This window comes from Budorcas taxicolor, chromosome 25, assembly GCF_023091745.1.
Source record: "Budorcas taxicolor isolate Tak-1 chromosome 25, Takin1.1, whole genome shotgun sequence".
In the NCBI taxonomy this organism is placed as follows: Eukaryota; Metazoa; Chordata; class Mammalia; order Artiodactyla; family Bovidae; genus Budorcas; species Budorcas taxicolor.
In genome coordinates this window covers 39,716,832-39,743,483 of record NC_068934.1, presented here as the reverse complement: position 1 = coordinate 39,743,483, position 26,652 = coordinate 39,716,832, and the positions used below count along the sequence as shown (strand labels likewise).

Sequence of the window (26,652 nt, the reverse complement as noted above, 5' to 3'; positions counted from 1 at the left end):
CTACTACAAGGAAGATTTTGCATGTCACACTAAGATCCAGTACAAATAAAGAAATGATAAATAAATAAATAATTTAATAATATCATAATAATGACAGACTGGCAAGTTAAAGATGCATACCATGGATCTTAAAACTACTTAAAAACAGTTACAGTTAATAAAATGACAAAGTCTATAAAAGGGAATTATAAAAACTACTCAGTCACAAAGAAGTCAGTGATAAAAAGAGACATGGAAAGAAAGAAAATGGGACAAAATGAAGATAAAGAGCAAGATGATCGAATTAAACCCAGCTAGAGTTAACTGCTCCTATGTGAACCCAGAATGAAGATATACCCCAGGGCCCAGACGACAGCAGATCCACATACGCTGCATATTGCAGCCAAAAGAGAGCCTTCCAGGCCCCAGGGCCCCACGTGCCTGGGCACAGAACAGCACCAGAAGTTTATATGGAACAGTAAATTGGAAGACTTTAATCATACAACGTACATCCTCTGTTTATAAAGAAATGGCATTAGAAATCAATGTTCACTGGACAAAAGAAGAAGAAGGTGCTAGCATAGTGAGGACCTTCCCTCTTTTACAACTCTAATTCTTCTCAGGAGGGACCAAGTAAAATGACAGGACTTACATCTCTTCAATACTAAACATACTTGGTATACATAGACAATACTAGACATACATGTTTGATTTTCACAGTTCAGTCTCCTCTCTCTTCTCCTCTCTTGCTCATCCTGGGCAACAGGGACTGATCCTCTAAACCACAGCTCAATCACTACACAGAAATCTGGATGATATTTGCTGAGTCTTTCACATAAACTAGTGAAAACCTTCCTCCTATTTCTCACTCTTGGCTCTTTTCAACCAACCACAGCTCTTGTCCTACCTCCTGGGTTCCTGGTCCTCTGTCACTTGCAGCCATGTTCCCATACACGGGGCCTAAATTACACCCAATGAAATTCCTATTCAGAGTGGCCATAATACATGCAAAAATGGAAAGAACAGGGAGCTCCTTTCTTTCATCTCTTGTTCCTTCATACATACATTCACTGAAAACCTGTGTAGCAAGTTTGTTACATACAAACATTCAAGTTGAAAACTTTCAAACATGTAAAAGTACATTTGCATGTGCAGTCACATAACTTAGTTCACAGATCTGACACACACTGTCATAGGCACATCCAAGACAAGTTGGTGTGCATTTGTGTACTTTACTGTACAGAGCTGTATGGAGTACAATAATGCAAGACTTTTACGTCAAGCCAATGCTGTCTGAAAGGAAGCATAAATGCAGTGGTAATGTAGATGGTACTAATATTCTATTTTTAAAAGTGTGCTTAGATGCTCAGCTGTGTCTGAATTTTCAAAATATGGACTGCAGTCCGCCAGGGTCCTCTTACCATGGAGATTCTCCAGACAAGAATAATGGAGTGGGTTGCCAAGACCTATCCAGGTACTGCAAGATTAAAAATGTTTCTTTTATTGTGTTTGCTTTTAATGTATTATTTGTGTGAAAAGTATCATAAAGCTATGAAACTACAGTAATATATAGTCAATTGTCTTCGTTGGCTACCTAAGTAACTTTGCTGGATTTATGAAGAAATTGGGATTTTTGAACACCCTTTTCAAATGTAACTTGTTCATATACAGAGGACTTACTGTGCTGCCAAGACCTGTGGATCCAAAAGTAAGCATCCCCTCCAGGTTCAAGGAAGTCACATTCTTGATTGTTATTTTAGAGGAAATGTGAGATCTCAATAACTCTAGCGATTTCAGTCTTTTCAAAAGACCTTGATCAAGACAAACAAATACTAAAGTAGAAATAGTCATTGTGTTTCTACTCACTTCTGGAAAGTGTTGCTAAGTTCTCAATGCTGGATCTTGTAATGCTAGTGGACTAGATGGAGAAGTGATATGAACAGAAATAAAGAAGATGAGACAGGTAGGTAAGAATGAGAGGTAATAAAGAGAAGGTATTTAGAAGCTGAAGAATTGAGTGAGATTTGGGACCTGGTTTGGAAAAGCTGTTTTCAAAACCAATTGGGTCATGTGGTATGTGTAATCCTCACGTCATTCCTTAGAATATCTCTACTGACCAGTCTGCCTCTATTTTCCGATGCACAGTTCAGATCCACCTAGCTGTTTCTCATTGTTGCTCCTTTCTTTCTTTCTTTCTTTTCTCTCTCTCTCTCTCTCTTTTTTTTTTTTTTTTTTTGCTTTATTTTACTTTACAATACTGTATTGGCTTTGCCATACATTGACATGAATCCACCACGGGTGTACATGAGTTCCCAATCCTGAAGCCCCTCCCACCTCCCTCCCCATATCATCTCTCTGGGTCATCCCAGTGCACCAGCCCCTAGCATCCTGTATCAAACCTAGACTGGCGATTCATTTCTTACATGATAGTATTCATGTTTCATTGCCATTCTTCCAAATCATCCCACCCTCTCCATCTCCCACAGAGTCCAAAAGTCTGTTCTATATATCTGTGTCTCTTTTGCTTTCATGTATACAGGGTTATCATTACCTTTTTCCTAAATTCCATATATATGTGTTAGTATACGGTATTGGTGTTTTTCTTTCTGGCTTACTTCACTCTGTATAATCGGCTCCAGTTTCATCCACCTCATTAGAATGGATTCAAATGTTTTCTTTTTAATGGCTGAGCAATACTCCATTGTGTATATGTACCACAGCTTTCTTATCCATTCGTCTGCTGATGGATATCTAGGTTGTTCCCATGTCCTGGCTATTATAAACAGTGCTGCAATGAACACTGGGGTACACATGTCTCTTTCAATTCTGGTTTCCTCGGTGTGTATGCCCAGCAGTGGGATTGTTGGGTCATATTGTAGTTCTATTTCCAGTTTTTTAAGGAATCTCCACACTGTTCTCCAGAGTGGCTGTACTAGTTTGCATTCCCACCAACAGTGTAAGAGGGTTCCCATTTCTCCACACCCTCTCCACCATTTATTGCTTGAAGACTTTTGGGTCACAGCCATTCTGACTGGTGTGAAATGGTACCTCATTGTGGTCTTGATTTGCATTTCTCTGATAATGAGTGATGTTGAGCATTTTTCCATGTGTTTGTTAGCCATCTGTATGTCTTCTTTCGAGAAATGTCTGTTTAATTTTTTGGCCTATTTTTTGATTGGGTCGTTTATTTTTCTGGAATTGAGCTGCATAATTTGCTTGTATACATTTGAGATTAGTTGTTTGTCAGTTGCTACATTTGCTATTATTTTCTCCCATTCTGAAGGCTGTCTTTTCACCTTACTTATAGTTTCCTTTGTTGTGTAGAAGCTTTTAATTTTAATTAGATCCCATTTATTTATTTTTGCTTTTATTTCCAGTATTCTGGGAGGTGGATCATAGAGGATGCTGCTGTGATGTATGTCGGACAGTGTTTTGCCTATGTTCTCCTCCAGGAGTCTTATAGTTTCTTGTCTTACGTTTAGATCTTTAATCCATTTTAAGTTTATTTTTGTGTATGGTATTAGAAAGTGTTCTAGTTTCATACGCTTACAAGTGGTTGATCAGTTTTCCCAGCACCACTTGTTGAAGAGTGTCTTTAATCCACTGTATGTTCTTGCCTCCTTTGTCGAAGACAAGGTGTCTATAGGTGTGTGGATTTATCTCTGGGCTTTCTATTTTGTTCCATTGATCTATATTTCTGTCTTTGTGCCAGTACCATACTGTCTTGTTGACTGTGGCTTTGCAGTAGAGCCTGAAGTCAGGCAGGTTGATTCCTCCAGTTCCATTCTTCTTTCTCAAGATTGCTTTGGCTATTCGAGGTTTTTTGTATTTCCATTCAAATTGTGAAATTATTTGTTCTAGCTCTATGAAAAATACCGCTGGTAGCTTGACAAGGATTACATTGAATCTGTAGATAACTTTGGGTAATATACTCATTTTCACTATATTGATTCTTCGGTTCATGAACATGGTATATTTCTCCATCTATTAGCGTCCTCTTTGATTTCTCTCACCAATGTTTAATAGTTTTCTATATATAGGCCTTTAATTTCTTTAGGTAGATATATTCCTAAGTATTTTATTCTTTTCATTGCAATGGTGAATGGAATTGTTTCCTTAATTTCTCATTATTAGTGTATAGGAACGCAAGGGATTTCTGTGTGTTGATTTTATATCCTGCAACTTTGCTATATTCATTGATTAGCTCTAGTAATTTTCTGGTGGATACTTTAGGGTTTTCTAGGTAGAGGATCATGTCATCTGCAAACAGTGAGAGTTTTACTTCTTCTTTTCCAATTTGGATTCATTTTATTTCTTTTCCTGCTCTGATTTCTCTGAGTGGCCAATACTTCCAGAACAATGTTGAATAGTAGCAGTGAAAGTGGACACCCTTGTCTTGTTCCTGACTTGGCTCCCACACTGTGCCCAGATGTTCAGCATATTCCATTCTTTTCTGTTGCTGTTGCTATTCTTTAAGCCAGGCGATGCAGGCTGCCTACAAAATGATCTATTCCCTGCTTCTCTTTCAAAACTGAAAATAGTTTGTTATATAGCCATGAGCACAGTAGCTACAGGACTGCGTTTCCTGCCCACCCGTGCTCTTAGTCATGACTGGTGATTCAGAGATGCAAGCAGATCTGTAAGAGGGATTTCTTGGAAGACTGCTTTCAAGGAGCTGATTTAGCTGAGAGATGGGATTCTTCCTTTCCCTACTTTCTTCCTAACTGTTGTCTGGATTTTAGTTGTGATTTCTGGAACTCCTATAGTTGTATTTGGCAATCATGTAACCTTGGAGATGGATACCGCCCAAGCTCTGGCTGGCCCAACTCCAGCTTTGTTTCAGTGGGAGAGAAAAATCAAGTTTATCTTGTTAAAGTTATAGTCGTTTTAGTTTTTTTCAATGGACATCCAAACTTAATCCTGATACTACTATGTGTTTAATATGATATAGCCTTATTGTTTAGTTGGGTTTAGTGAATATATTTATATTTTACATTTCTCTATTTTTTATTTTATAAATTGATTTATCAACCATTATATCTAAATTGTATAAATGCAAAATTATGGCTCTAAACATTCTTTCCTTTAGATTTTGCATTGTTATATTTTCTTATCTTCTTACCATTCTTGTTTTCTCCATATTTGTACAGCCTGGGCCATGTCCTCTCTTATAACCTCATCCATATCCAGATCTACAGGTCATAACAGACTGAGAGCTGTGTGGGGAGAACCAAAGAAGAATGAATTACAGAGACATGAATGAAGGATAGTGGCCCTTGTTACACATCGTGAATGTTCTGAAGTAGGACCATATTCCCCTGCCCTTCTGTGTTCCCACCAGACTCCAGGTTTGCCATGACCATGGAATTTGAGTAGAGGTGATATGTAACTTCCAAATGGAAATATTATTTTTTGTCCCACTAGCTGTAATGTAGATATAATGACAGGAGCTGGAGCAGCCATGTTAAACCAGAGGTAAATAGCACACGTGAAAGATGTGACAAGAAAGAAGTGGGCCCTCATCTCTGTGGAGAGACCTGCACTGGCATTATATGACAGATAAGTGAAACTGTATTGTATTTAAGATAATGTTATTTAGGGTTTGATTACAGTCATTGAACCTGTAACCTAACACTCATAATAGAATAACTGATCTTTGTGTTAGCCTTGGCTTGACATTAGGGTCTGAATGAGACAATATCTACTGACATATACTTAGAAGTGAGTCAAGTGACAGCCCTGCCCTCTGGAAGCTGTGCTCTAGTGTGGGATTCAGAAACTCAAGTAAGAACAAAGCCACATGGCAGGATAGCTTCAAGATTCTCTAGGAACACTTGGGAGGGGAACCTCAATCATTCCTGATCTCAGGAGGTTGTTTGAAGCAGGGACAATCCTCTTTCAGTCTCCTCATAAATAGGCCATGGTGCCAAGTTTCATGTAAAAGTGATTTATTTCAAATTCCTTCCAGAGTGTTTTTCCTTTTGATCCAGTGCTTAAGACCTGGTTTGGGAAGATTGCAAATGCCCCAGGGCAAGTTAGCTGGTGGGCCACAACTGAGCCTGAGTGCCCTAGTGCCTGTGATATACATCAACAGAAGCACAGGATTGAAAAGCCAGTACACTGCAATTACAGAGTAGCCCCTGCTCCCTGCAAATAGAGAAGTCTTGAGCAGCAATGAAGACCTGCTGCTGCTGCTAAGTCACTTCAGTTGTGCCCGACTCTGTGTGACCCCATAGACGCCAGCTCACCAGGCTCCCACGTTCCTGGGATTCTACAGGCAAGACCAGTGGAGTGGGTTGCCATTTCCTTCTCCAATGAATGAAAGTGAAAAGTGAAAGTGAGGCTGCTCAGTCCTGTTCCACCGTCATCAACCCCATGGACTGCAGCCTTCCAGGTTCCTCCATTTATGGGATTTTCCAGGCAAGAGTACTGGAGTGGGGTGCCATTGCCTTCTTCACAATGAAGACCTAGTGTTGCTAAAAAAAAAAAAAAAAAAATTCCCAGAGAAGCCAGTGAGATCTCAGAGGAAGCAGGACAAGTAAAGGATGAAACCAGTCTGTGTCTGATATCATGCAAGTCATGGAGAGGGAAGCTATAGCCTGTTTTCACAGGAAACTTGGGATGTAAGTTGTGTCTCAAACTTGACCAATCCCAAGGCTAGGGAGCTGGGATTTCACTCTCCTACTAGCGCCTCCCTCTCATCTTTCAATTAACACCAAGCTGGTGTCTCCAAGACCTTGTATTATATCATTCAAAGACAAATCAAAGGTGACACTAGAAGCAAAAGACATCAAAGCTCAGGAAAATGCAACCTCAAATAATCTCTAGATTTCTGCACCCGTTCTGCCATCTCCAGCACCATATCTAAAATCCTGCAAGTCTAAAGAACTCCATGGGTCTCCAAATGCAAGCATTTTTTAAAAAAATCAGGTGTCAATTTATATAGGAGCATAGTTGATTTACAGCATGTATTAATATTAGTTGTATGGGAAATTAATTCCCTTATACATCATATATCCATTGTTTCTTAGATTCTTTTCCCATACATGATATTACAGACTATTGAGCAGGATTCCAATGCTGTACAGTAGGTTTTTGTTGATTATCTATTAAATAAAGTAGTATACATATATTAATCTCAAACTCTCAATTTATCCCTCTCCCACCTTTCCACTTTGTGAACTATAATTATTGTTTTCCCAGAGGGAAGGGTCTAGGCATTTTTTGGACGAGAGTCTGTGCTTGTGAGAGTGCAGAGGCCAGGGAAAGCAAGCCTGAGAGAGACTCATTTGAGATGATGCTAAATGTTGAGAAGGACCTTGCCATGCAAAATTTTGGAGAAAAATACTGTAGATGTGGGAAGTAGACCCTGCTAAGGACCAAGGTAACAAAGTTTAATAAATGGCTACCCTTCCACTGCCAAGCTTCCTTCCTTTCTTGGAACTTGGCCTACAGATCAATCACCATGACCTCATCCCATGCTTCAGTTGTGAGTTAGCAGCAATGAGCCATGTCAGCCTTCCCAAGAAGGGAGGACCTGGGGCTATCACGAGACTGAATATGTTCTGGACAAACTGGTTATCACCAGGAGCATCAGGTGCCAGGGGCACCACCAATGCCTCTGACTATCTCCATGTACTTCTTCTCAGAAGTAGAAATGTCAATGAAGCTATAGAGCAAAGAAACAAGTAATGACTCTTGTTTCATCTTGCCCCATGTGATTCCCAGGGCCCTTTGACCACACTGCTCTCTGACCAAAATCTCTTTCCTCTATTCCTTCTTCAAAGGTGGCTTGTGAATTACATCAGCACCCTACTGTGAAGCCTGGTGGCTGGAATTCAACTCACCGTCAGCTGGGACTCAGAGATGTTCAACCCTGTCCTGTGTTTCTGTCCTTTTTCTCCAACCAGATTCATAAAGCAAAGTCCCTAAAATAAATAAGGGTGATTGTAATTCTCTCAAGGCCTTTGAATCTCCAAGGTCTAATTGGAGCTTCAAAGAGGGAACACATCTCATGAATCCAGGCTAGTCTCAGACCCCAAACTCGCTAAGCCAGTGGTTCCCTGAGGAAACATAAGCACATATCTAAGTTGCCAGAAGGCTGAGAAGAGAATGCTTCTCACTGTGAATGCAGGTTCATGTTACCCAGTCAGCCAAGGGTCTGTCTTGTGTGAATGAGGAGCAGAAGCTCTGGGGATCTGAGTTTGCAGTGAGTCAGTCACTGCCTGCATATCTGCCTCCAAGGGTCGCTACGCCTGGGGCTCCCCCACTGTGCCTGGAATCCAGAAGAAACAGCACTGAATATTGCTTTCTTGTTGCTACGTGTAGGCAGGTCTGCTGATAAAATTGGAACCAGGCTTAAGGGGCAAAGGGAAAGAAACTTCCACTCTGGTGCTTGCGACATCTGACAGTTGCCCAGCAGTGGATGCAATTGAGTTTTCTCTCATCTTTCCCTTCCTGGAAGTCTCCTAGCCTGGTAAACAGAGTTCCTGGGTCCCACGTGTTGACTAACTTACCTGCATCTAAGGTGAGTCATACACTCCAGGGTTTAGTTTCCAATCTCTTGGATGAGGGAGACAATACTTGCTCCAGAAGACTTGTTCCAGACTGAGGCTCAATGCCAATCAGTAGATAAGCAACTCAGACGTGCGTTTTGCTGAGGATGCTGAGGTTGCCTCTGGTGGGCAGGGGGATGTAACTGTCTGGTAATGTTCATGGGTCCCGGGCTAGGAATGGGAGTGGTAGACCACTGCACACAGCTGCTGTGACACTGAGGACCTTACAGGCCTTGAGCACTGGAACTTACCATCATTTGGGTTTTGTTGGATGAGATCAGGTAGTTATAAGTCAGAAGTTACCAATGGGGAAGCTTGTAGATTCCTCACCAGAAACCCAAATTAGGCTGATGAACCATCTCTCAAAAAAAAACAAAAAAAAAAAACCTCTGTGAACTAGATATGCCAGGACTCTTGGACAAATTTGGTCATATTTTAAATATCGTTTAAAGTAGGTCATCTTTTAGATGATCTGCCATTTTTTCTCTGGCTTGGGATGATACCCACACTTAGAGTGGAATCCAAGGGCCTCTAGGGGAGGCTGTCACTCTCCCTGTGACTCATTAGCTGTGAGGACAGCTCTCTCCCCTTCATTGTGGAGCAGGAATTCCAGCATGAAGGACGTGACCTTCAAATTTAACTGGAAAACTTAAGAAGGTCTGGGACTCAGGTAGGCACTATTCCTTTCCCAGTGCTTCTTCCTTCCCTCCTAGGTTCTGTTCAAGCTGCCCACCTTCTGGTTATTGGGTTCTGAATTCCTCCTCCCTTCTTCTGCAAATATCCATGCAGTTCCATTTTTGGCTTCCTCCCTACCAAGGCCCAATCCCTCACCTGCAGATTGCACTAAAGAAGGGAAAACCAAGACGGGCCTTCCAAGTTCATTGTTTCTAAAAAATGTCTGCATTTTCTGCTTCCAGACCCTGTCCTGAATCATCAGTATCTCCAGCTAGATGACTCAACTTAGCAGAAGAATGGAAATGCAGATGGGGGAGGGGGGCAATAAGGGTGTCATGTGTGGGGGACAGTTTTTAGATGACAAGTGATGAGGTGGATTAAGGAGCATGTGGTCCTCCAAACATTCATTCATAGGTGACCTGCCTGAATCTGTTATCTTGGGCTCCTCAGGGTATTACTAAGACAGAAGCTTCAAAACTGAGTTTCTATAAACTTCTTACTGCAAAACAATTTCAAACATAACAAATATAAGAAAGATGAGTGTCATGAACCCTATATTTCATTATTTGGCATTAATAACTACAAAACTAACCTCTTAGTGCCAGAGGTTGTCATAGACTGGAGACTATGCAACATCAAAGTGGTGGCCAATTGAGTTCCCAGCAAAGATATTCTTGATTTGCCTCAGGCTTTCTCTTCTTGCTATGTTCTCACATGGTGGTTGAAAGGAAAGAGAAGAGGGAGAATAAAAGAGAAAAAGAGCGAGAGGCTAATCTCATCATGAGGAACCATCATCAAAATCCTGTGTCAACCTGGGTACCTCCCAAAGGGCCTACTTCCTAATACCATCACATTGGGAGTCAAGGTTGGACACAATTGAGTCCATAGCAGCTATGTATAGCATAGAAGCTATCTGTTTTAAAATCTAAACAGACCATCATTTTATTCTCTCTTTTATTCCTTATTCATTTTTCCTGAAGTATTTTAGGGACAAGACAAACATTTCACAAAATGTACATAACAAGTATTCATGGTAGAATGATAGGATGTGAGGAAAAAAATGCTCTTTTGTTCCCAATAAAATGAACATTTAATATCCAGTCCATGTACAAATTTCCCTGATTCTCAAAAAGGAAATGTCTTTTCACAGTTTATTGAAAGAATGTAGTCATATGTTTCACTTGCTTGTTCTCCTTTAGGACTAAATAACTGTTTCTCTCCCAATTTTAATGATATTTATTTGTTCAGAAACAGGGAGGAAGCAGGGTGGTTTTTCCTACAGAATGCCTCACTATTGGTTTTAGAGGAGGAGTCCACAATACCAGCACAGTGGGTCAAGACCAGAATCAGTCCTTGGTCTATTAGGAACCAGACCTCCACAGCAGGAGGTGAGCTGCAGGCCAGTGAGTGAGGCTTCATTTGTATTATTACTGCTCCCCATCACTCTCTCATCACCCCAAGAAGGGACAGTATAGCTTGTTTCCTGGATCTGTTTGTAGTTACATAACCTATGCTTAATAGAAACAAAAATATCATAAATATTGATGATTATTTTCCTTTCTCAGTGCTCAGAATGGTGAGTTGGTGCCCTAGAAGTCTATCACAGTGACAAATTAGATGTTGCCTATTAGCATTTGGAGACATTCGGCCAGCTTAAATTTAAGTATTAAAAAAACTAAGATCATGGGATCCAGCCTCATCCTTCATGGCATATAGAAGGAGATGTTCCTGCAGCCATGAAATCAGAAGGCATTTGCTTCTTGGCAGAAAGCTAGGAGAAACATAAACAGTGTGTAGAGAAGCAGAAACATCGTTTTGCCCAACAAACTGATAGATGTTGGCCTTTTCATTTGGATTCCTAAACTTTCTGTCCAGTCCCCACTGGTCTTTGAATTCCCTCAGCTTTCTGGTCCTTCATGATTCCCAAGATTATTTTGAGCATTTCTTTACCCAGTCCTGAAATAGCTGTCTCTTTAAGATCATCTGATGAAAAATGTTTTTAGAAGCTAGATGTTAGACCTCAGATAAGTCACTGTTATCAAGTTGTCACTACTTCTAGGCTTTACAGTGATCAGAGGAGGAAGTACACATTATCCTTAAAAATTAAAATAAAAAGAAATATAATTAGTTGGTACAAACTTATGCTTGCAGTTCAAGATTTAAAACAGCAGGGTTTGAATTAAACTTCTACATGTTATGTGTGAACCACTTTTACTAGCCACTGAAAGGCATACTTCAGAACGTTAGTTTTAATTATTGTCTTGCTTTTACCTGTTAACATACATATAATTTTTTCAAAATAATGGAAACAATAGGAGGAACAATAAGTTTTTGAATTATTGCTCGCATCAGCTGCAATGGCGGTGCAGATGCATGGAGGCTGCAATGGCAGCCCAGAAGAGTGGTGGAGAGGAACTCCCCCACGTCCAAATCAGGGGCGGCATCCGAGAGGAGCTACCCTACTTCCAAGGTAAGGAGCAGTGGCTGTGCTTTGCTGGAAGAGCCATTAAGAGATACCCCACGTCCAAGGTACGAGAAACCCAAGTAAGATGGTAGGCACTGAGAGATGTCATCAGAGGGCAGACAGACAGGAACCACAGTCACAGACAACTAGCCAAGCTGTCACATGGACTACAGCCTTGTCTAACTCAATGAAACTAAGCCATGCCATGTGGGGCCCCCCAAGATGGACGGGTCATGGTGGAGAGATCTGACAGAATGTGGTCTAGTGGAGAAGAAAATGGCAAACCACTTCAGGATTCTTGCCTTGAGAACCCCATGAACAGCATGATAAGGCAAAAAGATAGGACACTGAACAATGAACTCCCTAGGTCAGTAGGGACCCAATATGCTATTGGAGATCAGTGGAGAAATAACTCCAGAAAGAATGAAGTGATGGGGCCAAAGCAAAAACAATACCCAGCTGTGGATGGGTCTAGTGATAGAAGCAAGATTCCATGCTGTAGAGAGCAATATTGCATAGGAACCTGGATTGTTAGGTTCACGAATCAAAGCAAATTGGAAGTGGTCAAACAGGAGATGACAAGAGTGAACATAGACATTCTAAGAATCAGCGAACTTAGATGGACTGGATGGGTGAATTTAAATCAGGTGACCATTATATCTACAACTGTGGGCAAGAATCCCTTAGAAGAAATGGAGTAGACATCATAGTCAACGAAAGAGTCTGAAATGCAGTACTTGGATGCAGTCTTAAAAATGAGAGTATGATCTCTGTTTGTTTCCAAGGGAAACCATTCAATATCATGGTAATCCAAGTCTATGCCTCCATCAGTAACACTGAAGAAGCTGAACAGGTCTATGAAGACCTACAAGACCTTCCAGAAAACACCCCCAAAATGTGCCATTTTCATTATAGGGGACTGGAATCCCAAAGAAGGAGTCAAGAAACACCAGGAGTAATGCACAAATTTGGCCTTGGAGTACAGAATGAAGCAGGGCAACAGCTAATAGAGTTCTGCCAAGAGAACGCACTGGTCATAGCAAACACCCTCTTCTGACAACACAAGAGAAGACTCTACACATGGATATCACCAGATGGTTGGAACCAAAATAAGACTGATTATATTCTTTGCAGCCAAAGATAGAGAAGCTCTATACAGTCAGCAAAAACAAGACTGGGAGCTGACGGTGGCTCATATCATGTACTCCTTATTGCCAAATTCAGACTGAAATTGAAGAAAGTGGAGAAAAGCACTAGACCATTCAGGTATGACCTAAATCAAATCCCTTACGACTATACAGTGGAAGTGAGAAATAGATTTATGGGACTAGATCTAATAGACAGAGTGCCTGATGAATGATCGACAGAGGTTCATGACATTGTACAGGAGACGGGAATCAAGACCATCCCCAAGAAAAAGAAATGCAAAAAAGCAAAATGGCTGTCTGAGGAGGCCTTACAGAGAGCTGTGAAAAGAAGGGAAGCAAAAAGCAAAGGAGAAAAGCAATGATATACCCATTTGAATGAAGACTTCCAAAGATAGATAAGAAAGCCTTCCTCAGTGATCAATGCAAAGAAATAGGGGAAAACAATAGAATGGGAAAGACTAGAAATCTCTTCAAGAAAATTTGAGATACCAAGGGAATATTTCATGCAAAGATGAGCTCAGTAAAGGACAGAAATGATATGGATCTAATAGAAGCAAAAGATATTAAAAAGAGGTGGCAAGAATACACAGAGGAACTGTACAAAAAAGATCTTCACGACCCAGATAATCACGATGGTGTGATCACTCACCGTCCTGGAATGTGAAGTCAAATGGGCCTTATGAAGCATCACTATGAACAAAGCTAGTGGAGGTGATGGAATTCCAGGTGATGGAATTTCAAATCCTGAAAGATGATGCTGTTAAAGTGCTACACTCAATATGTCAGCAAATTTGGAAAACAGCAGTGGCCACAGGACTGGAAAAGGTCACTTTTCATTCCAATCGCAAATAAGGCAGTGCCAAAGAATACTCAAACTACCACAAAATTGCACTCATCACATGCGCTAGTAAAGTAATGCTTAAAATTCTCCAAGCCAGGCATCAGCAATACGTGAACATGAACTTCCAGATGATCAACCTGATTTTAGAAAAGGCAGAGGAACCAGAGATCATATTACCAACATTGGATGGATTCTCAAAACAGCAAAAGAGTTCCAGAAAAACACCTACTTCTGCTTTACTGACTGTGCCAAAGCCTTTGATTATTTGGATCACATTAAATGTGGAAAATTCTGAAAGAGATGGGAATACCAGACCACCTGCCCTGCCTCTTGATAAACCTGTACGCAGGTCAGGAAGTAACAGTTAGAACTGGACATGGAACAACAGACTGGTTCCAAATAGGAAAGGAGTATGCCAAGGCTGTATATTGTCACCCTGCTTATTTAACTTATATGCAGAGTACATCATGAAAACGCTGGGCTGGAAGAAGCACAGGTTGCAATCAAGATTGCAGGGAGAAATATCCATAGCCTCAGATATGCAGATGACACCACCCTGTTGCAGAAACTGAAGAAGAATAAAGAACCTCTTGATGAAGGTGAAAGAGGAGAGTGAAAAAGTTGGCTTTAAGCTCAATATTTAGAAAAGTAAGATCATGGCATCTGGTCCCATCACTTCATGGCTAATAGATGGGGAAACAGTGGAGACAGTAGTTGACTTCATTTTTCTGGGCCCCAAAATCACTGCAGATGGTGATTGCAGCCATGAAATTAAAAGACACATCTGGAAGGAAAGTTGAGACCAATGTAGACAGCATATTGAAAAGCAGAGACATTACTATGTCAACCAAGGTCCATGTAGTCAAGGCTATGGTTTTTCCAGTTGTCATATAAGGATGTGAGAGTTGGACTATAAAGAAAGCTGAGCCCCAAAGAATTGATGCTTTTGAGCTGTGGTGTTGGAGAAGGAGATTCAACCAGTCCATCCTAAAGGAAATCAGTCCTGAATGTTCACTGGAAGGACTGATTCTGAAGCTGAAACTCCAATGCTTTGGCCACCTGATGCGAAGAGCTGACTCATTTCAAAAGACCCGGATGTTGGGAAAGATTGAAGGCAGGAGGAGAAGGGGATCACAGAGGATGAGACGGTTGCATGGCATCACCAACTCAATGGACATGAGTACATGTGGACTCCAGGAGTTGGTGATGGACAAGGACACATTGCGAGTTGCCGTTCATGGGCTCACAAAGAGTTGGACTCGACTGAGCAACTGAACTGAACTGAAGGTTTTGAATATAGTGTCAGATTTCTTTCCTTTTTTTCTTTGGTTTTGTTTTTGATGGGCAGTATTTTGTTTTTCCTTAGAAGATACTCCACTCTGAATGTAGAGTCATAAGTCTGAATTTTAAAGCCACTTAAGTAATGTGTTATAGGTAGCTAGTCAACAACCTGATGAAATTAGATTTATTAGTCTTTTTTCTCAATTTGTTCGGTTCAGTTCAGTCCTTCAGTTGTGTCCATCTCTTTGCAACACCATAGACTGCAGCATGCCAGGCTTCCCTATCCATCACCACTCCCAGAGCTTGCTGAAGCTCATGTCCATTGACTTGGTGATGCCAACCAAACATCTCCTTCTGTCTTCTGCTTCTCCTCCAGCCTTCAATCTTTCCTAAGACCCTATATCAGGGTCTTTTCCAATGAATCAGCGTGTTTAGTATGCATTCAGTCTCTTTTTAAATCAGCCAGCATGATTAAGTTCCTCTCTGTCCCTACTGCACTCCCAACTCTAGGCCAGAAACAAAAAATTGCAGAAACTGAAGGCTGATTCCAGCACATCGCTGTGAATATTTCATTCCCACTTTTTTTCTGGGGGAAAAAAAAATTAGTTGCTAACATTAAAATCAGTAAACTGTACATAAATATCCAAAATTACGATTCTCTTGAAAACATGGCCAACTGGGCTGCTTTCCAGCATGGGTGAAGTGGAGGAAAGGCTGCTCCAGGACATAAGGCCTGTGCTGCCCAGATTCCAACATGGCCACCTAGTCCTAGTATCATATCTCCTGCCTCTTGGGGCCATGAGTTTGTGAGAACTAGACTTCTAGCTCTCTTAAGATAAAGACTACTTTTGCCTTGATCAACTTTGGCCTTGAAGCCTTTAACCCAGAACCTAGCACACAGTTTTTCCTTGTGTTGTTTTTGGATGCTATATAATGTCTTATGGATGCATATGACATTTCTTCCAATACTGAAACCATGCAATTGAAGTACTGCTCTGCCCTAAATCTTTGATGCAGACTGGCATCATAGGTATCCCTGATGTCTGCCATTAGACCATTAGCTAAAGCTAGTTGTATGTCCCTGGGATGTCCCTGGAGTCTTCACTTTGCCATTTGACAATTTATCCTCCTAGCAATCTCTTCTCCAATGAAGACTGCATTACATATCTCATGAAGTGCCTAGGAAGATGATATTAAATCACGAATGTCGAGCATGACCCATAGTATCCATTTTCATGATGTTCTTAGCAGTTTTTTCTCCAAGTAGGCAAGGTTCTCTGTCTTCTTAGATGTCCATGCAGATTAGTTTGATTTTCCAGCCAAGCTTCAAGGAAGACACTACAGTTCAATTCTCTGTATTCTGAGAAGCATCAAAGGCTACTTGCCAAGGACACTGATGAAAGTAAAGATTTTATCAAGAGCTTTGCGTTTTTTTTCATATTTTTTAGTGGCCTAAAGGTGAAAAATCAGGTAGGTCAGAGCATATATAACTAGGGGCTCCTGGTCACCACTACATGCTAAGAAACCAAACTTCCCTGAGTTTGGAGCCAGGAAAGAAGCCAGGAAAGAAGCATGAAGTGGCTTGTGCTCCTCGGGCTGGTGGCCTTCTCAGAGTGTATAGTCAAGTAAGTATGGGGACTGTAAGTCACATCATATTCCTTTCTTGTATTTTTATTTTCATATGATTATTCTTCCACCCATCAGGTTTCGAATGGAATGGAATATTTTCCTAAGAGTCTTAAAGCTCCACTCTTACTTATTGATATGTAACTTGCTATAGGAACTTTGGATCCCAAGATCTTGGTGTAGATTTGGGTTTCACAAATCTTGGAGTCCAGTCATGTCATGACTTATTGAAAATGCAACTCCTTGAAACTATTAAGTGCACAGTCTATGCAGATGTCAATATGGTCCTGTGGAATAGCACTTTTCTACATTTTATTCAACATGTCCTCTTTTCCCCCTGTCTACTTCAGTGTGTATATGCCTATGTCTGCATCTCTGTATCACTGTCATTTATCTCTCCATCTCTTTGGAAGTCACTGGGTGTGTATTTCTTTCTGTGTTGTTTTCTTTTAATTTTTCGTTTGACTCTTACTTCCTTCTCAAGCCACTGAATTTCCCTTACTGTTCCCTATATCTTGGATTCTTCTTTCAACTCTCTCCTCTCTTTCAACTTGGAGAAAGATACACTGTTTTATATACACTATTTTATATCTGACAAGCAGTGTGGCCACAGCCAACTCAGAAACCTCTTGCATTTCAAATTGCTCCCTTGTAAAAGAGGATAAGAGTCCCTCTTCCAACTCCTTACTTGAGGTTCTATGAGAAGGAATGAGCGGGATGGCAACAGGAATGCTAATGGCTGTCATTGTTGAGACTTCTTATTTATCAGGTACCTTATATCCATCACTTCACTTATCCCCAAGATATTCTATTTGGAGGGTTTGTATTGTTACATTCCACCATTTTACTGAAGGGGAGCCTGAGACACCACATGGTCATATTGTTTACCCAAGATTGCAGAACAGAACCTATATTCAAATCTATGTCTTTGCCATGGTATGTACATAAAATTCTGATAATAGTGTGCCTCATAAAAATGATTAGAAAATACACAGTGCCATTACAATGACTGTTATACTTTAACACTGACAGCTAGTTGTGACATCTTTGTTTTCTTTGTCAAATGCTCGGTGAAAGAATACCTCTAAGGAGAATGAAGACCATGAGAAAAAACCCCAGTGGAAAAAACATGCTGAACAATTTCCTGAAGGAGCATGCTTACAGACTGTCCCAGATTTCTTTTCGTGGCTCAAATCTAACTCACCCACTGAACAGCTACATGGATGTGAGTATTTTGGGAGGATGGTGCTCCACAGAGCCCCCTGGAACTCTAGCCTAGCACTGGGCTTCATCTGGAGGTGCAGATGGGATGTTGGGGTTGGGGTTCCTGCAGGAGGCAGAGACACTGGAAAACAGGGACCCCAACCAGAGGAGAGGGCACTCTCATCCTCAACTGTTGGTCTTTGTGACTGGGCCTGGCAATTACCAGGTGGCAGGTAAATATCGACTTCTGTGTCAAAGATGTGTCATTTGTTTGAGGGTGATTGTTTCTTCTGAACGAAGTGAGCCACTCAGTTATAGATGAAGAGTAAACCATCACTGATCAAAAAGTAGAACCAATCTGCAAAACAATTGTGAAACCCCAGGCAGAGGAACTCAGTTTACACAGATGCAAGAATGATAGCAGTAAAAAGTAACTGAACCTGTATTCCATGAAGGGCCATAAGAATCACTGTGATTACTGTTTTTAGATTAGACAAAGGGCTTATTTTGTCTTCAAGAATGGCCATGCCAGTCTGAGAGATAGGCAAAGAATAAATACATGTCAAATGAAAGGGTCACTTGTGTGGTGTTTATTGGATGTCCTCTGAGTTTAGAGGGAATGGCTGGGGTTGATCAAGAAGGACCTCCTTGAGAAGCGGGTGCTAAGGCTGGGTTTGAAGAGACTGCAGAACTTCTCAAATGAAGGCACCAGGACTTCCCTGGGTGTCCAGTGGTCCTGGAGGTCCAGTGGTTTTGCCTCTGGGCTTCCCATGCTAGAGGTACCACTTCAAAGCCTGGTCATAGAGTCAATATCCTGCATACAATGTAGCACAGGAAAAATATATGAAATGCAGATACCTCTGTGACCAAAGTCTGTGAGCTTCACGGTGGTTAGAAAGTGATCTCAAGAGATATGTGACACCAGAGGGAGGCATCAGTGTGGGCATAGACGGTAGCCAGTTCTGCACTAACCTACTCTCTGCTTCTCCCTGTAGATGCTCTACATGGGTAACATCACCATTGGAACACCCCCTCAGGAATTCGAGGTTATCTTTGACACAGGCTCATCTGACTTGTGGGTGGCCTCCGACTTTTGCACCAGACCAGCCTGTTGTGAGTACAGACAACCCATACCCAGAGCATCCTTCACTTGCCCTGCTGCCCTGTTTCGACCCTTGGCAACTGGTGACACTCATCTCTTGTGTCTGCAGCTACACAAGCTAGGTTCAGACATCGTCAGTCTTCCACCTTCCGGCTTACCAATAGCACCTTCCGTATCATGTATGGATCTGGGAGCCTGAAAGGAGTTGTTGCTCATGACACAGTTCGGGTAACAGTGTAACAAATGCTGAGTCAGGACTGGCTATGGAGTGACCACTGCTTGCAAAACAGATGCAGGACCATCTGGAAGGACCCTTCCAGCCTAACTCCCATAGATATTGGCCATCTTATCCACAGGGTCATGTCTCTGTGGAGGCAGTGCCCATGGTGACACATGAGAAAACAAATTACCTAATCTAGAGAGTGGTTTGAGGTGTGGACTTGCTGCTCCTCTGCCCATGAGCAGTTCATGGTTCATTTTACTGGGAGCGAGAAGAAGGGAAAAAAGCACCCACTTTTAAATTCACTGTTCCAAGCACTTTCAGGTGATAACTGGTTTAATCCTGCAACAACCCCACACAGCAGATACTCTGACTAGCTCATGAGACATATGAGGAAACTGAGGTGCAGACAGCAAGGGCCTTGCTGGGGGCACACATGTGGTAAAAGGTGTAGTTAGGCTGGCTTTTCAGGACTGAAGTTGCTGTGGGGGTGATTGGGGACAGAATAAGACTGATCTGGGGACCCTGGTGGCAGTCAAAGGCTTCAGCTATCCAGAGTAGTAAATTGGGGGCCTGAGAAGTGAAGGGGCCTGATAAATGAGTTCTCACTCTAGAGGACCCTTGAGAGTCTAAGAAACCAATGGCCTGCCTCCTCCAAAATACTTGAGTAGTTCCCCTCTCTCTCTTTCTCTCTCATACACAATCACAGAAATATACACATATCCCCAAAAGTGAATTCCCCAGGCAGCAATTTCACAGAACCCTGCAAGCAATATTGTGTTTTCGGCTTCTGTCTTCCTGGACAGATGCAGAATCCACAGTGCATTACAGAGAATGCAGTCCATTCCTGTCATTAGGTCACTGTGATTCCAAAGAGGCTATCTTGCTCTCAATTGTTTTGTCCATAAGGTGGCGCCAATGGGACCTGTCCTGACTCTTGGTTGCCCCACCTGAACAGAAGCCACAAGGCCAATTTGATTCACTCAGGTGGTGTTTTTCAGAGGGACAGATGTTATAAAATTCACAGCCTATCTCAAATAGAACCCAAATTTCCCTCCCAACTTGGTCTAACCGTCTGTAGGCCACTGAAGACAGATCCCAGCCTCAATGCTTCTCTGAGGATCTAATGACAATGCACCCCAGCCCATTCCTAGCCCTACTTCATGTATCTGTAAGTGGGAACACTCTTCTCTCCCACAGATTGGGAACCTTGTAAGTACTGACCAGCCGTTTGGTCTAAGCGTGAAGGAATACGGGTTTGAGGATATAACTTTTGATGGTGTCTTGGGCTTGAACTACCCCAACATATCCTTCTCTGGAGCCTTCCCCATCTTTGATAAGCTGAAGAATGAAGGTGCCATTTCGGAGCCTGTTTTCGCCTTCTACTTGAGCAAGTAAGTCGGAGATGGACAATCCCTTTCTCCAAATTAGCTGTAAGATGATTTCACGTGCACAAAAATTATAGAAATTTTGATAAAGATGTATCCTGAGGGATAATCCAACCCAGGATAACTATGGCCCCAGGACCCTACCTGGCTTCACCCTTGGCTTTTATATATAAAATTTTCTGGAACACAACCCTACTCCTGGGCTCAAGACCAGTAACTTGGTCTAGGGGGGTGAGTGAGGAAGAAGGCTGATGAAAGGCAACAGGAAACAAGTTGAAGGAAAGGCATTAGGATTTGCTTATCAATTTGATCAGGAAGGAAGAAGAAGTATGGTGGATATATTTCCTTCCTTGTTAGCATTTCACAGGGAGCCCAGGACCAACTACCCAATTTGTAGGAACCAGTGGGAAACGAAAGTGTAGGACAAAAGTGTGGGACCCGTTGTTCAAGAAATATGAGGTATTTCAAGACAGGGAGAGCAGAGCGGGGGGTCCCTTCTGAGTGTGGGGCTCTTTGGACAGTAGAGGTCACAGGCCATTGGAGCCAACTCTGGGTGATCTGAACCCACACCCTTAGAACTCCCAGGCCTTGATTTTCCTGAAAGATGACAAGGTGGACAAGGGGAAAGCCAAACGCTTCAAAACCCTGTCCTCTGAGGGTGTCTGAGCCCTCAAGTCACTGGAGGTCCAGGGCGTCTCAGAAGACATACCGGGTGGAGCCCAGCCAGGTGACTCAGCTTCTAACCTCCTCTGTGCCACCCATTAGCCAGTAACAGACCTCAGTCTGGATCTCAATCTCTCCTAGATTCGATTTCTGCATCTGTACATGGGGATCTTATTAGGGCCTTGATGGGTGGACAAGCACAGCTCTCAGACAGTGCTGTTGTTACTGTCCTCCAAGGATCGCCCCCTCACTTCTCTCTACAGAGACGAGCAGGAGGGCAGTGTGGTGATGTTTGGTGGGGTGGACCACCGCTACTACGAGGGAGAGCTCAACTGGGTACCATTGATCCAAGCAGGTGACTGGATTGTACGCCTGGACCGGTAAGCCTCTCCCTCTGAGGTCAGCCCAAGTGATGCTCCCACTACTGTACATGGACACAGGCAGACACACACAAATACATTCTCAGATACACAGTCACACAGACATATACACCACCTTAAACGACAGAGACAGACACACAGACACATGGAAACACACATGCAGACACATATTAACATACACAGCAACACATAAATACATAGCTAGTCAGAGACACACAAGCACACACAGAGATGCATACAAATACACATACAAACAAACGCACAAGCACATAGATGCACAAACAGGCCATGGGTTCATAATCCCCAGGCCTTCTGAGGAAGGCTCTGACCAGGGTCCTAAAAGGCACCACAGAGGTCTGTGCAGCTGAGAGAGGGCTGTACCCACTGCCCTTTGAGGTGGGGAGCATGGTTAGAGGACTCTGCAGTGTGGTGAACAGAGGATCAGGGAGAATTTCTCCAGCCAGAACAGACTTATGATAAGATGACCAACAATCCAGGGCTACCTAGGACATAGGAACTTCTCAGTACAGATAAATGTCAGTTAAAAAACAGGGACAGTCCTGAGAAAATGGGGAAAACTGGCCTTAGGGAGCAGCTACCCAGGAGTGGAGAGAGGTTGGCTGCAGTCTTAAGATGCAAAAGCAACTAATAAAAAAGACACCCCACGTTCTTGGGCACACAGTGGGACAGGGGATATAAAAGAGAATCAGGAAGATGGGATCCAGTAGTGACCTGAGGACAAGAGGCATAATTGATAGGATTCTGTGTGATACCCTCAGACAAAAGCTGACTGTCCTTTGGAGTTTCTGTGGGCTAGTTGTGTATTTCCTGGCTAGGGTCTCAAGTTCTGAGCTGGTTGTAGGAGCAGTACTGGGAAACACCCTCTCCCAGAGGAGCCCCTCTCTCCCCCTACTATGAGAATCTGCTGCCCCTGTGAATCTCAATCTTCACTCTGTGTGAGAACCTGTTATTTGTTTCCCACCAGATACAGCTCTCTGGGGGTTTCTTATTGTTATCTCCATCTTCTTTCATTCATTGAACAGACAAGCATTGGACATCCACTGTGTGCCAGGCACTATAGGGAGGCAAGGAGAATAAAACTCGCCCTCACATATAAGAAGGCAGATGTACAAGAAGTGACTCGCTCACATAGTGAATTGTGAATTTGGTACATGCTAGACATGAGGAGGAGAAGGCAATGGCAACCCACTCTAGTACTCTTGCCTGGAAAATTCCAGGGACGGCAGAGCCTGGTGGTCTGCCCTCTATGAGGTCAGACAGAGTCGGACATGACTGAAGTGAGTTAGGAGCAGTAGCAGCAGCATATATGAGAAAGGGTCTACAGAGAGTGACCAAGACAGGAGACTGATAAACACCGGGGGAAAGACTTCCTGAAAACAATACAATTAAGGTGGAATCTGGAAGATGAGAAGAAATTTGCTAGTCAAAGTGGAGTGGAGTCTTCTAGGAAGGAAGACCAGCTTGTGTCAAGGTACAAAAGATCCTATTGTATTCAAGTACTGCATTAGAGGATGTCAAAAAAGGTGCTGTATTGAGAGCAAAGGAAAAGAGGGCAAGAAACATAGGGCTGTTTATGAGACAGTCGGGAAGGGGACAACTCTGGGCAGACTCACAGAGACCTTAATGCCCGCTTTCTTCCATTGTCTCTCAGCATCTCCATTGAAAGAGAGGTTATTGCTTGTTCTGGTGACTGTGAGGCCGTTGTTGACACCGGGGCAGCATTCATTGCAGGCCCAAGAACACTGGTCAATAACATACAGAAGCTCATCGGTGCCAGGCGGCGGGGTAACCAGGTGAAGGGTCATGCCCCAGGGTCACTCCCGGTCTCCACACACAACAGGGATCACCATGGCCAACCATCTCTCTCTCTCTCTAACAGTACTACGTTTCATGTTCTAAGATCAATACCCTGCCCTCTGTTACCTTCACAATCAACGGCATCAACTACCCAATACCAGGTCCAGCCTACATCCTCAAGGTGAGGTGACAATACTGAGGGTTGGTTCTCAAACTGGAGCTTGCAGGAACCCTTGGGCTGCTGCTGGAAGGATGGTGCCCTCTGGAGGGCATGTCACACCATTGCAGATGCTGCTGAGCCCTGGGGCTGAGCCAGTGCCTCCCACAAAACCAATCACTGGAGAGTAAAGGGCTGTGTGGGACACTGATCTTCCTGAAATAATGTGGAGAGGCCACACAATATGACATGGTGGGAGTCAGGGAGAGGGGAACACTAAGGTCTTCAGTCCTCAAAGAGCTTCAATTCAATCTGAACTTGTAGGTGCATGAACATGGAATTCAGCACTAGCAGTCCCTGAAATAGGTCATGTTATAAGGAGAATGGCTGGGGACAGTCCCAGTGTGCTTTCCCAGCATAAGTTAAAAGTCTCCCTTCCCTTCTCAGTGTTGTTTGGGTGATAAATTACATGGTCAGCCTAGTACTCGGCTGAATCTTTCCCTTGCTCTTGCCAGGTGCCTCCTTTGTGAATTGGGGTACACAACCCCTCTGTGGGAAGGTTGGATGCTAATGTGAATAAAGGGTGTGCTGTGACTGCTCAGCCCTGGCACAGGGTGGAGGCTTCGTGTCAGCTCCCAGTGGGAGTTCAGAGCAGGCTGATGGGCTCAAAGAAGGCTTTGAGGAAGAGAGGGAATTTCAGGAATTCTAAAACCACAAACTCATTGAGCCATATGGAGGGTTGCTTGGTTCTGGGAAAAACTACACTGGATTCCATGCAAATGGCATCTCAAGGTGGTCTGCACTGGGGCTCTGGGGACTTACTACGAGTGATGAGGGCTACAGACTGACCAGTAGGGATGGGGAACCAGAGCAAGTTACCCAACCAAGCCTGGAGTGGCCAAAGAAGGTGAGGGTGGGCTGAAGGAGGCTTCTCAGAGTTCTTGAGTTTAGTCTTCAATAAAGTATTGTGGGCACTGCTGTATTTAAGATGGATAACCAAAAATGAGTTGCTGTGTAGCACAGGGAACTCTGCTCAGTTATATTACAGCCTGGATGGGAGGGGTGTCTTTGGGACCTGGATACACGGATACATATGGTTGAATCCCTTTACTGTCCACCTGAAACTCAGAATATTGTTAATCAGCTATACACAATACAAAATAAAGGGTTTTTTTAAAAAAAATAAAGTACAGATTGTGGGGATGCAGGAGGAGAACCAGCACTCTCTGCAGAGGAAACAAGGAGCAGGAGTCAGAAGTAAAGAAACAGGGAGTGAGGAGAACTATGGACACAATTGTTCTTTTCTAAATAATTATATTGAAGTGTGGCTTATCATTGTTGTGTTAAGTTCTGGTGCACAGCAATGTGACTCAGTTATACACATAAAATATATATACATTTTCTTATTCGTTTTCATGTGGTTTATCACTGAATGTTGAATATAGTTCCTTACGCTCTACAGTAGGACTTTGTTGTTTTTCCTTCCCCTGTTTTCCCAACTTATAGTCCTCCACTCACCACATCCTTCTTCAAGACAACTTCATGTCTTGGCCTTCTTTGGTTTTGGATGAACTCTCTTATCCCCTGCTGCTGAGAAAACCCCTTGATACTTACCAAAAGAGGGAAATAAAGCAAAGAATTGTGCTGGGTCTGGATATTGGAGGGAGTCACCGATAAGGGCTTATGCTGACTGGTGTGTCTCTCTGACTCCCCCAGGATGATGCAGGCCACTGCTATACCACCTTTCAAGAGAGCAGAGTAAGACTATTTACAGAGTCCTGGATCCTGGGAAACGTCTTCCTGAGGGTGTATTTCTCGGTCTTTGATCGAGGAAATGACAGGATTGGCCTGGCACCGGCAGTGTAAATGCTTGGAGTGGTTCAGGAATCAGTAAGGATGCTCCTAACACTCACCAACTCACACTTTGGGCACCGCTGCCCAGTATGCTGGTGAACTGTATTTGCTGGTCTGCATATCCTATTCTCAGTAAAGAATAAAGTGTTTCACTCATAATGGTGCTGAAACATATGGTTGGCCTCTGTGTCTGGGATGTATACAGAGATCAGAAATTATCTAGAACCAAGTCTGAATCAAAATTGAGAGGGGCCCTAAACCAGCTGGCTTCAAGGAAAAGGGAGACTCATTGAAATGATTCTGGGAATCCAGGACACAAGACTCAGAGCAAATAAAAGGTCTCAGTGACTGGACCCAAGAAATCAGAAGTCATCAATTCTCTCACCCTCGCTCTTTCCCTTTGGTCTTCTTTGATGGTCTCAGCCTCACAACTTTCCTCTTTAAGGCTTCTACACCTAGTGAGGGAGTTCAAGCTACCTTCCCTAGGGTTTTGAATCCCAAAGGCAGCAGCACCTACTAAGGAAAGAAGATTGCAGACATCAGAGTTCAAGGGTGTTCTCTGAATGTCCCACCTCAGATCACATGTACAGCCCAGATCAGCCATCCTGGCAGGGACATGGGGTCTTATGACTGGCTTTGCATCCTCTTGGGCCCTGACCCAGCAGCACACATGATTGTCAATTTCCTCCAGAACTACGTGACTGAAGCTGGGGAGAGGCAGCCCCAAGGATAGTGACTGGAAGATGGTCTAGGCCATGGAAGAGTTTTTGATGACCCACCAACTCCACCACCTCCTCATTCAGAGGAATTATAAGGGGTAACGAAATAGACTCTCTTCATCCAGTCTCAGATGATCTTATCACTGGGCTTCTCCAGGGGATTTTGGGTGAGGTACTTCATACAGAGCTGGTTCCATCTTGTACCCACACCCCAGTCACCAGCTCTCTGCCACGTATGTCTGTATTGTCCTTTCCAGTCCGACTTGGTAAGTGGTGGCCCCAGTGGATCCCTGAGCCATCCCCCTTCTCCAGGGCCCAGAATGCTCCCTCCTTGGCCTCCAATGCTGCTGGGGAGAATGCAACACATGTATTGGGAGATCCAGGGTACACGGAGCCTTCAGCCTTTCTGAGCTTCTTCCAGAGGTGGAACTACAAACTGTCTGCTTGGAGCTGCCATGGTTAGTGGAGAAGACAATGACAAACCACTCCAGTACTCTTGATAGAGAATCCCATGGACAGAGAAGCCTGGTAGGCTACAGTCCATGGGGACGTGAAGAGTCAGACATGACTGAGCAACTT

General features: G+C 43.1%; 1 pseudogene; it reads left to right on the top strand.

Moving 5' to 3' along the window:
- The first annotated feature begins 16,457 nt into the window (after positions 1-16,457).
- Positions 16,458-25,366, top strand: LOC128068910 (pregnancy-associated glycoprotein 1-like; annotated as a pseudogene).
- The last annotated feature ends 1,286 nt before the right edge of the window (positions 25,367-26,652 follow it).